The following is a 15451-nucleotide window of genomic DNA, read 5'->3' as shown; positions in this document are numbered from 1 at the left end:
GATCCAATAAAGATGTATTGGATATTTTTTACAATATCGAAAACTTTGTAAACTAATAACACAACTCGCTGCTGTAAAAGCTCCTTCCGGCATTTATTAAATCGACATTCCTCAGAGAAGTTCTCTCTCTCTCTCTCTCACTCTCTTTCTCTCTCTCTTCTTGGCTTAACGACCTTTAAGGTTTCGCCAGCCATTTCTGGCTTACTAACCTTATTTTTCCCAAGTAGCCGAATAGTCAATCCTTGTTAATTTGGAATAATTTGGAAATGAAATTATTTTTATTTAATTTGTTTAACACAAATGAAATTGGTCTGTATTCTATGACTTCGGGACAACAACACAGATCTGAATTAAAATTGCAATTGAATTGCGGTAGTAAGAAGAACTGATTATTCACTTTTGAGCAATCTTAAGTTTAGAGATCGCGTAGAGCAACAACATAAATATTTAAAAATTTAATTGTAACGTTGATGAAATTATTTTTCATCACAAAAAAGCAAACCTTCTAGTAAAGTGTTGGAAATTGATATTTTAGATTAAAATTCTTTTTTACAAAAAAAGCAATACTACTGTAGACAAAACTTTGCAACGTAGTGTAGTATTTTATCGTTCTACTTTTTCCTCATTTCCTCACAATTTCCTCACATCCATTCCAACCTGCTTCTTCCACCACATAGCAAAAAAAAACACACACATTTGCTATTTTCGCTCTCACTAGGCATTGCTTTCGCCTTCTAGTGTTCTTTGCCCCACCACACACAGATCCCTCCCCCTCGTCGTTCGCACTACTTTTTACGGCTCATCTCGCTTTTGTTGCTCTGTCCGTCTTTCTGCCCAACCGGTTGTTCCTGCTTCCTACCCCACACACACAAACATACACATACATACAAACAAATATGCATCGGCACCGTTGTTTTTCCGTTTTGTTGCGTTTGACGCAATCACCAGCACGCGCGCTAACCAAAGGGAGCTGGCGGAGCGGTGGAGCGCGCGAACCTTGCGCGAAACGCCTTTTCGCCTTCTCTCTTCCCTTTTTGGAATGTGTGTTTGCTGTGTGATGCTGTCGTTTGCTATATTCGCTTTTGCTTCCTTTCCACCCCTTTCTATTCCCCTTGCTACACCCTACCCCTTTATTGCTGGTTTTCCTTTAGTTCCCCTTTTACGACTATACGAAGAATATCGCTATTGTGTACATTGCGATAAAAGTGAGTAAAAGCGCATTTGCTGGTTTCGAGAGCTTCACAAAACTAGCTATTTTTTATGTGTGTTTTTTTCCTTTCTATTCCTCTCTTTCTCCCGGTTTTGCTTCATGTTTCTGACGGTCCCTATTTTTTTGCCAATCTCCATTCTACGACATTTTCCAAGCTTTTCTTCGTTGCAGGAAAACAGTAAAAAAACGAAATAAAACAAGTATGTACGTATTTTAACAACCCACACATAAACCCTCCCGTGTCTTGCACCAATTCATCAGTGCTCCATCTTTTCCTGGCCATTCGTTCTATATTTTCTGTTTTCGTATCTTTTTCTGATGTTCACCCCCCCCCCCCAGTGCCCCGGGAACCTTGTCTGCAGCGGCTGCTGCTGCTGTTGGGTTTTCGCCCACGCAGGGTTTTGTGACCGTTTCCATTGGCTCTTTTCGGTGTTGGCTTTTGTTTTGTTTGTTGCTTTGCCGTTTTATCTACCGTACGAACGAACGAACGATGAAGCTCTGGGTGTTCCGGGGGGAACCACAGCAAACGTGAGTTGGTATGTACAGCAAAACAGTCCCGCACACACACACACACATAAGAGGCCCGGAGGAGCCACCCTTGTGCCATCTCCCCACAAAAACCGTTCGTCGCCGGCACGATAACCGACGACAACAACAGGCAAATGGAAATGAAAATTCACCAGCCAGTCCTTTACCGTTTTTGTGTTGCTTTTCTTCCATAGATCCTCTTCTCCCCCATCATCCCCCCCCCCCCCCCCCCCCCGCTGGGGGTGCTTTGTGGAGCAACCTTCGGAAATTCTCTTGCCCTTGCCTTGGGAGGTATTTCACAGCAAAAACCGTTTCCTTTTTGCCCGTTTGCCCATAAAATATCGATTTTTAGCTTGTTTTGCTGCTTTCCTTCGGTCTGCTCCGTCGCCGCGTAAGCTTTTCTGCTGCGTTTTTCGTTTTCCTTTTTACCACCCCCCCCCCCCCCAAAATCCTTGGAAAAAGCCACCCTTCTTTCACAGAGGTCGTTCTGCTTTTTCTGCGTTCCGTCTCATTCTCTCCCTCACTCGCTCACACACTTAAAGCGCCGCTTTTATTCGATGCCGCGGTACACAAGGCAAAACCAGGCGCACACTTGTCTTATTTCGAGCCCCAGCCACCCCACTAATGCGAGCTCGTCGAGTGATCGAGAAAAGCAATCTTCCACTTCACATTCAGTTGTGTTGCACTATGTATACACAAATATATACACAAACACACAAACACATCAACAGCCCCAATGGTTTTACCATCCGTTGAATATTCCACACAAAGTGTGCAGTTTTGTAGTGAAATTAATTTCATCCTCTTTAAAGCTAGCATTTAATTTAGTTTTCTATCGCTTTGGTTCGTTGTTTGTGTTTTGTCTGTTCTATTGTTTACAGGGTTTCCCAAAAAACACATTACACTAATATGAATCAAGCAAATGAAAGCGATTTAGATAAAATAGAATTTATCCTCATTCCATTGAAAGCTGATGAATGCCTTAAAGAGGATGAAGGCTATTGGCTAAGTCACCAACAATGGGGTGGTGATTCTAAATCTTCTGCCTAAATCTTGTGAATGCCAGTAAATCAATGGGAGATGATCATAATATTGCCCCCGAAATATCCTTTTTTTGGTATGTCCAAGCAAGGTAGCGTTGGAGATCTTCATCGACCAACGACCGAACGACCAAACCCTTCGGTGTCATTGCTCATCCTATTTGTTCGTACAACTTTTTTTTTATTTGGCAGTTAAAACAATATTGAAATAATTTGTTCACATTAATATCGGGCAATTTTGCGTTTATACAAGGGAGTTCAACTTGACGGAAGACGTCGTACACGACCATCTGACAGAATAAAATTATTTTGATTTGGTCGTACGCCCAAAATCGTCGTCCGACTTTATCTGTCAAATCCCATACAAAAATTTTGAAAAAAGTAGTATACGACTGAGTACTGCCTGAACTGTGTATTAGAATACGTTTTGGAATGTGTTTTTTTTCTCCAAAAATTTCTACAAATAAAAAAAATACAAAAATTAGTCAAACGTCCAAATTTAGTATAAGGTGCAAATGTTTGATGTCACGTGGGAATGTTATGAGAGAGAATCCTTTGCTTTTTAGCTTTCTTACTAAGAAAGCTTAAGCCTTTGTGGAAACTAATTACAGCAACAGGCTATTACCATTGAAAATTTATTGTCACAAAATTCTATTGAACAGATTCCTGACTAGGGAAACCCTGGTCTATAATGCTATAGTGACTTAGGCAGCGCGCTGTCACTTCTCGAACAAGACAAACCAGACGAAACCACAAGAACAAACCCAAGCAATCATATGGAGGTGCTCTGTCAACCTGCATAGAACAAACCAGACAAACACGACATAGAACAAAACAGTTTGATTTTGTCTTGCATGTCTGTGTCACACCTTGAAACTTTCTATAGCTTGTTGTCAAATTTCACAGAAGCGGTTGTGTGCTGGATTGCTTTGGTAACAGTTATTGTGAAACAAAGAATTTCAGATTTTTAGCATACATAAACTGACCGAAATTGGAACTAAACGAGAAAAGATTGCTTAGCGACAGTACTAGGCATTGAAATTGTCGATGGAGTGACAGTTCTGCACGACAATTGGCAGAGCACCTTTCGAAAAGTGTCGTGTTTGTCTGGTTTGTTTGGCTGTTCACAGCGCGCTGCCTTAGTTTACCAATTATTTTGACCAATTATACGTTTTTTTTCTTGGCTTTTAACGACCTTACAACAGGTCACGCCGGCCATTTCTGGCTTACTAGACTTATTTTTACCACGTAGCCGGATAGTCAGTCCTTGCTACGGGGGGACGGTCCGGATGGGATTTGAACCCGGTCCTGCCGTGTGGACGGGCGCCGTTTATCACATGCACCACCGAGCCGTTCCTAAGTTATACAGTACAAATTATATATTGTACAAATAATTTAAACTTTCATAATATTTTATAATAAAAAAATAAAAATATTGCTAAATTGTGGATAATACTACGCTTTTGTTTTTGTTTTTTAAAGGCACATAAAGTATAATGATGTTTCCCATATGCTTACACTTTGCTTCTACTCACCTTAATAGTTGTATGCTTCCTTTTCCACCGTGTTTACTACCATAAAACAGTGTACACCCCTCACCCTCGCGAGGTTTACGGCACATTCGCTTTGTTTGCAAATGCAAAACTCTTCCCACCAACTCCCGGCCCTTCTATCACACACAGCAGCCACCCGTTCTAATCAACAAATCATATGGCAATCGGGTAACATTGTTAAGTTGTGTTGGTTAAATTCCACGATCACAGCTCCCTTCAAATTACACACATGTAAACACACACACAAACCCACATACACACTGATAAAAACGCGATGATACACGACACGCACGCAATTTATTGTGCATTTGCTGCACCGGGCAAAATGTGTCTTGCCCACAAAACACACATTTGCAAACGAAACATACACACACAATTAGACACAAACACTATCTTCTCCTTCCTCTCTCTCTCTCTTTCTCTTTCTCTCGCACACACTATGTGCAATGGCACAGCATCAAAAGCATTTGATTATTGCACACACCACGTGTTACGTCACAACACCGTTTTTCGCGCCAGTTATGATGATCTGTTGCTCACCCCTCTCACTCACTCACTCACACATTGCGAGCGCGCATATACCACTCAGCGAGAGACGCGCGTGCGCAACACGGTCGCGATGTTTTTTCCTCGCTTCGCCATCTAAGTAGCACGCGCACACAACATCAAGCAAAGCACCCCCACCCCGAACCCCTATCGCTTTTGTACACTGCCACAATGGAAAACCGCGCACGTACCTATAGAGAAGAGATATGAAAGATGAGTAAGATAGATAGAGCCGTGAGAAAGAAAGGGAAATGTGTAATAAATGGTACCGGATGATAACACGCACAGGTTAGCGGGGGAACGGGGGGTGGAAATTGGAGACGGAAATGGGACGATAGGTTCGCGCACAAACACACACTGCTGCCCTACTTAGCGCCGTCACCCTTTTTCCCCTTAACTCGTTTTTCTCTCCCCTTCTTCTTCGTCACGTTTATTCACTTCGTTCGCCAACCAACAACGGACGGACGGACGGACGAAAACACAATAATCATTTCCATTTGGCCTTAAAAGCGGATAAAAACAACACACCGTGTGTGTGTGTTACACACCAACACCTATACACACATACAGAAACAGACGATTTTCAGTGCGTTAGGTGCCGCCACCGCCTTGGAATGGAATCAAGTCTGCTTCAAGGTGAATATTTCGAATTGAAATCACTTTGCAACGCACATTTGCGATGATTTCGGGTTTTTCTGTGCGATCATTAACATCTCCTTCATCAATCGGTTGTAGGTGCAACAATTGGTCGTCACTGTCGGTGCGTTATCTGACACCCTAAGGGCGCTGGTCCCAATTCACAATTCACACCATATGACCGTCTGGTTGGAGCTTGTTTTATGTTTTTTTGGTTGGAGCTATTTTTCGGTTGTTCCCGAATGCGTTCTTCACTTGACGTGTATACAGCCTACTACTACGTTTTTAAACGTCATATGATGAGATCTACTCCCAACCCCACCGTGTTTCACTCGTCCGAATTCGAACATCGAATATTTAAATTTTCTCCAACACCAGTACTAAAAACCTTTTTTCCTGAGTGCATTTCATCCGTTTTTTGGAGATCTTCTCGTTCTCTTCCGGCACGCGCTGTTATCCGCTTCCCCGTACCCCTTCGGTATTCGATTTCATCCCTCCCCCAAAAAAATCACGTCAAAAATTCTCTTTGTTCTATCTTCATTCGTCTGTTCGAGAATTTGTTCTCTTTGAATTGGTTGATTTTTCGGACAGAAGAATTCTGGTTCCCTTCTTCCCGGTGGTCTTTTTCCGGTTTCCCCGTCCATCCCAAAAACTCGTGTTTCACTATCAAACACGCACAATTTGCGAGTATTCACCACCGTCTTTTCTTCCCCTTCAGTATGTATCGCGAACCGTTGGGGCGCCGCGCTATTCGTTGTCATCCGATGATTCTTTATTTCGCGGCATTCGCGTTATTCGTTCGTCCTTTCGTTGACCCCGACCAGACCGTTGTGCAGTGTTGCTTTTGTTTGTGTGTGTGTGTGTCTGTTTTCGCACGTTGTTTTTTTTTCCCTTCCGTTTCCATCTGTCAATGATGCATCATGTAAAGTGCATTTGTGTTTTTGTTTTGTTTATTTTGCCTTATGAAGAATTCCTTTTTAGCACATCTTCTCGCTAAAATTGGAAGACGTATTATTGTTCGCTGTTTTTTGCTTTTTTTTCTTCTTTAGTTCAACCTGTTTTTGTCGTACAATCGTGCACAAAATTTCATGGCCTATCATCACTTCTAGCGCATTGTCATGGTTAGCTGTTGCAACCCCTTTTTGTTTGCGTGGTATCATTTTTACACATCATCCCCATCCCTCTCTCTCTCGCACACACACTCGCTCGCGTTTTGTATTTTCAATCAAATGAAAGTAAAAAATAAAACCTAGTAGGCAGAGGGCGGTGGGAGGAGGAAAAAAAACAAACACTCACACAGAAACGATAAAGCACCTGTCAAAACTGTTGATCGCATTGAACAAGTAGCGCGAGCTGCGAGAAGCAATGAGCAGCACAATTGAAGCAAAAGGGGATGAAACACACTTACACAGCACGCCAGAACGCACACTGATTGTTTGGCCACGTTTGGTCCGGTTGGCGAGAATAGAATAGTAGTGCGGGATGACCAGGTGCCGGATTTAGAATGGGTTTTGGTGCAACAACAACAAAAAACCGTTTTCTTGCCACGGTTTTATGGCCAGAACACTCTTGCTCCAGGAACAGCGGAACGAGCACGGTGGCCCTTTTCCCTTCCGGAGCTTGTGCACAGCCACATACAAACACACATACACACTTTGCGGTTATTTTTGCGCAACTTCGGTGCTCCGTTGGAAATACATACGCCTATCCTACGGTTCTGCCTTACGACAAACACGACGACGACGACGGCGACGGCAACGACGATTGGGCACAAACGCGCACGCACGCACAGCACACTTTTCTCGGATGTTGTTTAAAAATTTCGCTTTCGCTGCTGTTGGGCGATAATGGCCCTATGCTCGCGCTAGGCATAGATCCCCTTTTCTTTCCTTTCGCGCGGTTGCTGGTATACTACTAGCAAGCCGGAGCTAGAGCATAGCTTAGAGGAGCGCGCGCGCCTAGCTCGAGACACCAAAGCATAAGCGACCGAAACTACTCTGAGCGCTGTAGCGAACGACACCGCGGACGAGAGTTTGCTGATTAGATGAAATAAATTCGCCTAGAGACTCTTTACCCATCGCCGCATTCTCTGCTCTGCCGTCTCCATTCATACCAAACCCACCAACCCCCTTTCTGCTGCTTCTTCTTCTCCTGTTCGCCTTCTTTTCATTTCGGGGGGGGGTGTTTTTCTCCCGTTAAGCATGCGAACGAAGAAGGCAACGACGACGAACGAATGGGGTGAATGTTGAACGAAGCAAGCGACATACATACACACAGACACACCGATATCACATCACAACGCGTGCGAGCGCGTGCTGCACGAGCGAGAACGCACGATAGGCAAGAAAGAGAAGCGAATATATACGCGCACGTAAGTGAGAGAGTGAGTGCCATCACTCAGGTGGGTGGTGAAAGAGCAAGCTGAAAAAGAAACCACGTAAAAAAAAGGAAAATAACGTTCCGCCGAGAAAGAGGCGCAAAAGTATGCCAGCCTTGGGCAAGCGAGTGGCAACATGCGCCTTCTCGACCGTCAGAACGAATCTCAAAAATAAACAAAACGGAAAAAATAGAGAAAGAGCAAAAGGGAGAAAGAGACAGAAAGTGTTTACTAGAGGGTGTTTTGCGCCTCCGTTTTGCAAGCGGCAAAATATCTGTCGCTAAAAGTTTTTTCACACATTTGTTGTAAAAGAATTCTTCGCTGTAAATTACTACAAATTAACCAGTACAGAGTTTATCATAATTATACTAATTAACCCTACAGGAAAATAGAATGTACCGAATGTGCGAAGAACAATGTTGCACCCGTTGCGAACAATGGTGTGAGAAAGAGACAAATGATTTAAGAACATCAAAGTATTATATCGACGCATTGGACCAACGTTTGTAAACGCGCATATTTCATCGCATAATAAGCCGCGTGTACACAACGCGGCATGGCATAGCTGTGCAATCTACATTTCAAATCAACATGCAAAAACATTTTACAGAAATTTTAAATGTAATTTAATGAAAGGAACTTATTTAGCAAATGAAATAGCTATTGGTCACAAAAAAGAAACCAAAATGTTATCGCTGTATGTAGGTTTACACTTAATAATCTGCTCATATTAATATTTCACGATGAGGCAAAACAAACCGGTATGGCTTTGTACCAGCAAAATATAAATTAAAGAAACGCGTTGACATTTATTTTAGAAGAATTAATTAAAAACGTTCAATAAATTTTAGAATAGATTATCGGAAAACATCTTCTTTTCTTTTGTTTGCATTGATGAAATATAAAAAAAAAAACTTTTTTAGTTAGTGTTTAGAATATTTTTATTTCCCTGAAATTTAGAGGTGAATAATGAGAAATAAAAAATGAAATCTGTTTAACCGTCATGTCTACGACCCCATTTCCGGAAAAAAGATATCCTACTGATTTTTTTTTATCTGTAGCAAATTTAATCCTCTTATAGAATACATTTTTAGTTTATTTTTATGTTAATCGCAAATATTTTTGTTTCGTGATTTTCTTTTCATACCCCTCAAGTCTACGACCGGCATACCCGGGTATGCCATACATTTTGTATGGCGAGTGGAACTTTTTCGTCTTAAAACTGTAATAACTCAGGCTGTATTGAATATTAAAATTTTTAATTTCGTACACAGCTACATACATTAGTTTTCTTTGTTTTGGCAAATAATTGGATTTTTTCTGACTTGTTTATTATTGCTTTTTTCGACTTTTTCTAAATGACAACCACGATTTTTCATAGGCAGCTCTCAATGGCGTGTCGAGGTATAGTCGTCAAACTGGAGGGGATGGTATGGCTCGTCAATAACAAGATGTTAGATGCCTATGAAGAAACATTTAGAAAAAGTCATTTAGAAAAAGTCGAAAAAAGATTATTTTTTTGAAACGTGTAACGCACACTTCAGTTACTGTTCTTCAAATGTCATTCCTTCAACGTGCGATGACCAAAAGCGTTACCATAGTTCAATGTGAGCAGTCCGCATAATCCGTGGGGGTTGAATATTCGGGACGGGACCAAAAGATCACGGATAAACGAAGGCGTATTGTGTATGTTTGTGATATTCGATGAAGACTGTGCTATTTAAGGTAAGCGCTTAAATTTTTATAATTTTTCTTATTTTATTAACTTATTGTACAATAAAAGTGAGATGTGAAGCAACAGGCAACGTAGGCTATGAAAGGTTTTTAGTGCGCTATCGGGATAACAGTAGTGTTTTATGTTGAAAAGACGCCGCAACCATGAAAAGAGCATGGCCAAACTTGCCGATAGAGAGAAAACTAAATGCTCCGTACAATTGACCCTGTGCCGTCGTTGTTCTGATTGCAGTTGGCTGTATGTATTGTATTGCCTGAAAGGGTTTTATTCCTGGCACGAAAAACTGTAAAAACATGATGCATCAGCCAGTGTGTGTCATTGCATCTGCCGCACGGCCCGGGAATGTGTGTGCGGAAGCTGTGGAAACAAATTTAAGACGCAATAATTTCTCAACCACAATCATGCACAGGGTCAAGAAGCATTATTGTAAACCCCTTTTTCCGCGACCACGTTACTACGACCACTACCCATGCGGACGGAACATGCTGGGGGGTGTCGCGTTTTTATGCTTGGTCATGTTCGATGCAGATTTCAGTGTACGAAACCGAATACAAATCACGAAAATTACTACCTTTTTCTTGTGTGTTGCTGTCACAATCTTCCCGATCGCGCATCACACACCGCTACAAGTGTCAATGACAATGAAGGAAAAATCGAACTGAAATTTTAATAACAAAACATAAGCACTTCCTGCGAGCTTCGGAAACGAAAAGTATGATCGTAACAATGCCTACAAAATTATTTGCTACCAAAAACCACAAAAATTCGTCCCACCTACGGCAGGAGAAAATATTCTGGAAAATAAGTGCCCCCGACCGCCATTTTGTTTTATGTTGGCTTTGTTCATTTTCGGAAAATCAGCCATCGCAGCAGGCGGCGGCGACATAGAAGTTGTACCGCGCTACGTTCGAGATGGGGTTTGTGTATGCGCGCGTGTGTGTGTGTTTGGGTTCGTGCGTATTCTCTTGATGATTGCTGTGACTGGTCGTGTGGTACGAATGTGTTGGTTTTGTAGGTTATCATCATCAATTCCACACGAGCCCCGTTCCGGTAGCGTTGTGTGCGTGCATGTGAAATGTACTATGCTCCTTATGTTGTGCTCGTGTGTGTTGGCGCATTTTGGATGTGTGCCGCTTTTTTTTTTAGCTTTTCTTTTCGCCGTTTTCGACCTGATACTGATTTGGTGTGTCGCATTATGAGTGTGTGCTTTTTGAGAGTGCACTTTTATGGAACCCTTGTGGTGAGCGAGGGGTAGATTTAGGGGGTAGGGGTAGATGGTAAATTTGTCATTATTTTTTTTTGGCTTGTAAAAAAAGCGGCCGGTGGATCATTTTCTCTTGTGTGGGTCTATTTGATTGTTCAGTAAATGGATGAAAATTGCTCGAACCCCGAATGGTGAGGAACCGGACGGTGGTGGCTAAGTACGCATATTAGTAATGTTGATCCAAAACACACATACGCATGTCGAGAACGCGCATAGATACACAGATTGGATCGCGTTAAAAGCATTCCCGTGGCACGTACACTAGCATAAAACGGGCATTATATTCTGTGCCGCAGCTGTGCGCGCGGGCACGATAGAGGATCGGTCGGAAAACACAAATATCATCGAGTAGGCACCGAGTGAGCGAGACAGCACACACACACGGCTGCTAGATTGCTCTTTAGTAGACAAGGGTCATACTTTTTTTTTGTTTGCTTCTTCTCAAGCTTCCATTTCATGGCTTTTCACATTGTCGATTTGACGCCATCATAGCAAACGTTGATCAATGTTTTTTTATTGCTCTTCCTGAAAAGAAAAAATACAAAATCTGTCATCTGTCATTAGTGATCTGTCGAAGGTACCGGCAGGACAATATTAAAGTGTTGCCGAAGTTTACTGCACGTGTATTGTAAAGCAAGTAACTTAAGATATATAAAAATGGGAGGACAGAATTTTCGAGACTGATCACGCCCTAGAAAGGATCGAAATTGCCACAAAGAAAGCCTTTAATCGTACGCATTACCTGCGCCTTTCCGGCTTGCGTTAGTATGCGTGCGTATATATATAAGTGTATTCTCGCAGAAGTGAGCTGGAGTTCGACCGTGTGTGTGTTTTTTTTCTTCTCGATTTGTTTCCTTTATGTTCGGTGGCACAAACGATCAGAAAATAGATAGATAAGCTTTCCCTTTTCCATACCTTGCTCTTTCGCCCTTTTTCACCCCCAGAAAGGTCTGTCTGTACCTTCCTCTATCTTCTACCTTCCCGTCGTGTTGTTGCTGTGCCACAGACATAAACACACACAGCCACAGGATGTCATCAACGGTTTTTCAAAAAAGCGAAATGGAGTGTGCGCATACTCGAGATTATATCCGTGTGTCCATTGGGGTCGTGTTCTCTCCCGTGTACAAGCACAAGGCAAAATCACGAACGCCGCCAAGATGTGTTCTCTTTCGCACACATCATCGGAAGGCTTCCAACTACTACTAGCTACTACTACTTAGCATTATGGTAGCTCCCTTCAATCTTCCCCGCGAGGCCCTTCGGAACAAGCCCTTGAACGGCAGCATACCATCAGCGGCTACATATCTTCACCACCCCATACAACTATATTCTCTACTCTAATTGGTTACGAATGGATGTGTGCGAAGATCAGCATTCGCTCTTCTGCCCATGTGCGACACAGACTGCCATAGAACTGCCACAGAGGCTTCATAACAGTAGTAGTAGTAATAGTAGTAGTGGTAGTGGTAGTAGTCAATCGATCGTTCCCGTATACGTATTGCCCGCAGGCCAACATTCGACTAAGGAAAAGCGGACAAAGCGGAAAAATCTTCCGAGGGAGGAAAAAAGCGCATTTACTTGTTAGCTGCTGTAGGTCCTGGCCTTACGAAAAACCTCACATCAAGCATCAAGCAGCAAGATCGGGAAATACCAGAATGTTCTTTTTTTAGAACCATTTTTCCACCTCTCCAGTGGAAAAGCAAAATCTCAAAACGAAGCCATACCATCTCTCGATGGTTCCTGCTTCAAGATCGGGCACTACTCCAACAACGGTGGGGCGATCCGTTGTGTGTTTTTGTTGTTGTTGTTTGGTTTCGACTATAGACCGCAAGTGTGCGCCTGCGCTTATGGAATGTTGGCCCGCCCGGTGAAGGAGACGTTCGCTTTCCGCACCCACGAGCTTGGGCTTTTCTTCTTTTCCCCTTTTTTCAGAATGGGCCCACTCCCATCCTCCTCACATCCCCTTCGCACGTTCGCAAGATAAATCACGTTCACAACAACGCGGGACGCAAGGAAGCCAATGGTTTGCCGAATGATGAAAGCCACATATATCCCCACCACTCCCGGATCGCGGGTTGCTTCCCCGGAGAAAACGCGTTCCCCCGTGTGCGCACACACACACAGGCTTTTACGCCGGGGGATTGAGTGGATGCTGAAGTGTAGATATTGGATGGCCGCACGATGATGTCATCTTTTGAGTCAGTTCGCGCCACCAGGCAACAGAGCGCAACATAGCTTCTACCATTGAGGGAGGGATATTATTGCGAACCGTTTTTGGTACAAGTACAAGGCTAGGAGAGGGTTGGGAGAGGAGGGGGTGGGGGGGATGAAAAGGCGTACAAGATGAAGGGAGCGGCACGCAAACCCAACAGCTTTAGCAAACTCATTTTTATGTGCGCGCCGTTTTTTTTTTCTTTCAAACACACTAACCAAGACAAGAGTGTCAGGAGTGAATATAATGGGGAAGGATTGACGGGAGGGAGGGAACACATAAGGGCAAAATGAGGGAAAAAATATGAGTGTGTACTGTCAGGCGGATTGAAACACCGAACAACAACAACAACTCCCCGCAACACACACCCCAGAAAAGCTTACGGCGCAGCAGCACACGCCTTATTTATTTTTTTTTTTGCTCTCCCCGGACTTAACCGATGCCCTTCTCTAAGACGCCCGTTGTTGTGGGTAGTTGACGCACTGGTTTGGTGTGGTGAATATTTTTTTTCTCTTCTTCATCATTATTACTATTATTGCTAACCTCCCCTAAACCGCCTACATTATATGTGGGCTCTTAGAGTTAGTGGAGCAGCGAGAAGCGTGCGCGCGTCACATACGCGCAAGTTCATGCTTAACCTCCACCGGGCGGCGGGGACGTGGGGGATGAAGGTGGGAAACCCTTCCCCACCCCCGTACCCCTTCAAAACGCATACAGCTGCCCTTTTTCCGGTGCGATTCGACACCATGAGCATACTTGTGTTTGTGTGTGAGTAATGCCGCGTGATCGTATGCGCGCGCGCGCGCACACGTTCGCTCGTATGTCTCGTATGGAATTTGCTTGCGTTCGATTAAATATATGGGGTGTTGTAAGTGCTGGGGAAGGGGGAAGGAAAAAGCCCGCACAGCAATGAGGTGTTCGTAGGGTGGGTGGAAGTGACGGGAGAGGGAAGAAGGGAGTTGGGAAGGCACAGGAAGAAGGAACATAAATGGCAGAATGACGACGTCAACTACTAACTGCTGCTGCTGCTGCCTGTTCACTGTGCCCGCCACTACCCATCATGTGCCATCAAAAAAAAAAGGTACAGTTTTATGTTAATAATGTGTGCTACACTCGGCACTGTGTGTTGTGCATTTTATGTATTATGAGCAGTTGGGGTTGGGGTTGTTCCGCGGAATGGAGCAGATATTTTTTGGTGTGGCTATTGTGGTGAAGCTTATCGTTTCTCTCTCTCTCACGCACGCACACACACATTAAAATCCGCTTCTCTGCTTGATTGGTTGCTAGTCAACAACAACTTTTGCTTGGCCACCCTTTTGCTGCGTTCCGTTCTCCCCATTAATTGTTAAGCGGGAGCCTTCTGAATCGGTTTTGGCTGCTTTTTTTTTGCTGTTGATGTAGCACTCCGTAGCTTAGTAGTTAGCCATAAACGAACACGAAATGCGATAAAGAGCGAACGCGAGAGTGTGAGAGAGCGAAATCACTTTTCCCCCCATTGAAAAAGCAAAAAACGGGAACGATGTGTCGACGGAAAGCATCATCAGGCGAAGGAATAGAGGGATTGATAGAGGGTGAGGAAGGGGGAAGGGGAGAGGAAATTGGGAAGCATTAACTGACTGAAAAAGCACCCCCACCCTCTCCCTCGCTCCCATCCATATTCTGTTCGTTCGCGCTCGCCTTAAGTAGGCCGCACATTAAACGGCTGACTGAGTTTCCTTCTCGAATGAACTTTTTTTTGTTTAGTGTGTGAAGAAAAACATACTAACCCCCTCCCTCACCCGAACACATACATAAGTAGCAAACATAGTTCAAACATACGAACACAAGCTTGCCTGTGGTCCCTGACGCCTCCCGGGGCTCTTCCTCTGCTCCCCCTTATAATACCTTCCCTGCGGACACGAATTCGCCGTCTACTGCGGCGGCCCGTGTGGTTCGATCGTTGCGCGTCATGCTCTCTCTCTCCCTGGAGTATGGTGATGCTGAAGCTCCCCCCTGATCCCCTAACACCCCCTCCCCTCTATCCCAACACATATGTTGGGTTAGTGTTGCGGATGGGCATCATCATCATCATCATCAGGTTTCGGTTCTATGGGAAAGACCCACATTCACAATTATGGTTGTTCTTGAATTAGATGAAAACGAAAGAAAAAAGCCACCAACGGAAAGCGTGAGTGCTTCGGTACGAGTCTGGTTCCCCAGTTCCCCAATTTTGCTGCCCCCGTTGCTGCCTACTGCTTAGTTGTATGGCTGAAATATTTCGTTTGTAGGTTTCTCTTTCTTTCCATGCTGTGAATGCTAAACCCATAGGAAACCATCAGGAGTTTCGGTTTTTTTGAGTTATAAGCACTAC

General features: G+C 43.7%; 2 protein-coding genes across 8 annotated transcripts in view; one reads left to right on the top strand and one right to left on the bottom strand.

Moving 5' to 3' along the window:
- Nucleotides 1-7415, bottom strand: part of LOC125770599 (myb-like protein Q) — an 81232-nt gene extending 73817 nt beyond the window's left edge. For 4 of the 7 annotated variants that reach the window (XM_049440372.1, XM_049440379.1, XM_049440378.1 and 1 more), the window contains exons 1-2: nt 6828-7415; nt 4314-5068 (exon numbers count right to left, since the gene is read on the bottom strand). The gene's annotated coding sequence lies outside the window, so the exon portion shown is untranslated. The remainder of the gene's footprint in view (nt 1-4313; nt 5069-6827) is intronic. The other 3 variants (XM_049440374.1, XM_049440373.1, XM_049440376.1) reach the window with 3 other exon arrangements.
- A 2068-nt stretch (nt 7416-9483) lies between these two features.
- Nucleotides 9484-15451, top strand: part of LOC125772230 (longitudinals lacking protein, isoforms F/I/K/T-like) — an 88919-nt gene continuing 82951 nt past the window's right edge. Inside the window, exon 1 of the mRNA XM_049443698.1 lies at nt 9484-9615. The gene's annotated coding sequence lies outside the window, so the exon portion shown is untranslated. The remainder of the gene's footprint in view (nt 9616-15451) is intronic.

Source organism: Anopheles funestus, chromosome 3RL (genome assembly GCF_943734845.2).
Source record: "Anopheles funestus chromosome 3RL, idAnoFuneDA-416_04, whole genome shotgun sequence".
In the NCBI taxonomy this organism is placed as follows: domain Eukaryota; kingdom Metazoa; phylum Arthropoda; class Insecta; order Diptera; family Culicidae; genus Anopheles; species Anopheles funestus.
This window is presented reverse-complemented; position numbering and strand designations above follow the sequence as displayed.